The sequence below is a fragment of the Schistocerca americana genome, chromosome 5 (genome assembly GCF_021461395.2).
Source record: "Schistocerca americana isolate TAMUIC-IGC-003095 chromosome 5, iqSchAmer2.1, whole genome shotgun sequence".
In the NCBI taxonomy this organism is placed as follows: Eukaryota; Metazoa; Arthropoda; class Insecta; order Orthoptera; family Acrididae; genus Schistocerca; species Schistocerca americana.
Window position 1 is genome coordinate 620,144,384 of NC_060123.1, and position 2,296 is coordinate 620,146,679.

A 2,296-nucleotide genomic window follows, 5' to 3' on the forward strand; every position below is an offset into this window, starting at 1 on the left:
GGGGAATGGAGTCACGCGTGTCCTCCTCAACGATACAATCCCGGCATTCGCCTTGAAAGATCTGAGCAAACTACTGAGCACCTACTAGGGCTATGAACCACCGCTTTTCCGAATGTGAATCCAGTCCTATACATCTGTGCCACCCTCTCGGTAGGGCACTGTGCGTCCAGGGAATATGTTTTTTTTTCATTGTACCCACAGGATATTATAAAGCTAATTTTGTCACAGTTGTTTCTTCATGAAAGCGATACCTTTGTGCTTAATCACCTCGCATTGCTCTATTTGCTCATACCTGCTGGTCGGTGCCACGGTCTGGTTGTGAGAGACGTGATGGAGAAGGGTTTCGCCCATTTCTCTCTCGAACCATATCCCCTGATCAATCGCAGTTGGCATAGCGTGCAGTGCTTGCTCCCAAAACGACACTTGAAACCTGAACGACAATTTTTGTCAAGTATTATGCTAGTTCGTTGTCATCAGCGGACGAAATACGTAATCAGCCACCGTTTGATTCTCTTTCTGTATTAGTCTTTTGTTATATTCACATTTGTTGTTCATTAATACTGTTAATAATAGTAGTTAGTTCCCTTGTTGAGTAAGTTTGTGATTATTGTAGTCAGGTTTTTATCATCTTCTTATTGTAGTAGCGGAACTTAGATAAAGTAGTTTTCTTGTTTCAATAACTGTAAAATTTTACCATGAGTGAGAAGTGTGGGCTTCGCCGTAGGTTCGTGAGTAGTGGATTGCGGTGTGAGACTTGTTAGAAGTATTTTCAGTGTGGGGAATGCAGTGGGGAAGCCAGTGGGCACTCTGGTGAGATCCTCTCCTGGAACTCAGGTTATGTAGCAAGAGTAAGTTGATAGAGGAGCAGGAGCGTAAGATCTGTGCCCTTCAGGTGCAGTTGAAAAACGCATAGGAGGAGCTAGATAGGATGAGGAGGGAGAAGGGGGTTTGGGAATGGGAGCTGGCTGTTGGCAAGAAATCTGCTAGGGGAAGAAGATTTTCAGATACTTTTACTATTGGTGTTTACAATAGATATGACCAACTGTCAGAGTCTAGTGGAGAGGAATCTCTAGTAGCCGTAGATGTAGGAAGTATGCAGCAGACCTCAGTAGCTACGGTGGCTAGGACAGTTGCTAAGTCGAAGAGGAAGAAGAAGGTTCTGCTGTTAGGTAGTTCTCATGGCAGCGGTGTCGGCCAGCAGTTGCAGGAAGTGCTGGGGAGTGAGTACCAGGTCACCAGCATTGTGAAGCCTAATGCAGGATTGGCTCAGGTGACTGTTAACATAGTGGGGTTATGTAGGGATTTTACTAAAGAGGATCTAGTAGTGATTGTGGGTGGGGCTGGTAATAGTATTGATAGGGATGGGGAGTATGACATAGATGGTGACCTGGAAAAGATAGCCACTCAGACTGGCAACACGAATGTGCATTTTGTAGAACTGTTTCAGCATCACGACCGGCCTCATCTTAATACAGCCGTCAGGCGTAATAACATGAGACTTGGGGGTGCACTGATGACAGAAAGCATGGGTCACATTTCAGTGGTGTCGGTGGAGTCTGTCAGCAGGACGGGTTTCACTAGACATGGCCTGATCCTCAACAGGTATGGGAAGGGGAGGTTGGCAAAGCTTATAGGTGACAGCATAGGTGGGGTTGGTGGGATCACCCATGGGAAAAATCCTGCAGTAGTGGGTGTTAGAGCTGCACCTTTTGTAGATTGAACTCAGCTTATAGGTATTTCTGCTTAAGGGAAGTCTCACTAACAAAGGAACCACTTTTGACTAAGCTTAGGTATCCGAGTAATGAGGGAATTAGTATATTTCATTAAAATATACAAGGTATTAGAGATAAAGTTAGTGAACTGCTTACAGATGTTGACTCGGAAATTATTGGTATATCTGAACACTTCTTAAATAAGGAGATAATTCAGAGGCTTCCTTTACCAGCACACAGGTTGGCTGGCAGCATTTCGAGGAGCTCTTTGCGGTGTGGGGGATTAGCCATATATGTGAGAAACGGCATCCCATTTGAGTCAATTGATGTTTCAAAGTACTGCACTGAAAAGGTGTTTGAGTGTTGTGCAGGTGTGGTTAAATTTAATGGAGCTAAACTTCTAACTGTTGTTATTTATAGATCCCCAGACTCCGATTTCACAACATTTTTGCTAAAGCTAGAGGAGGTTCTTGGTTCACTTTATAGTAAAAACAAAAAGTTAGTTAAATGTGGTGACTTCAGTATTAATTGTATAAGTGATTGTGCAAGGAAGATGATGCTGGTAGACCTCCTTAATTCATATA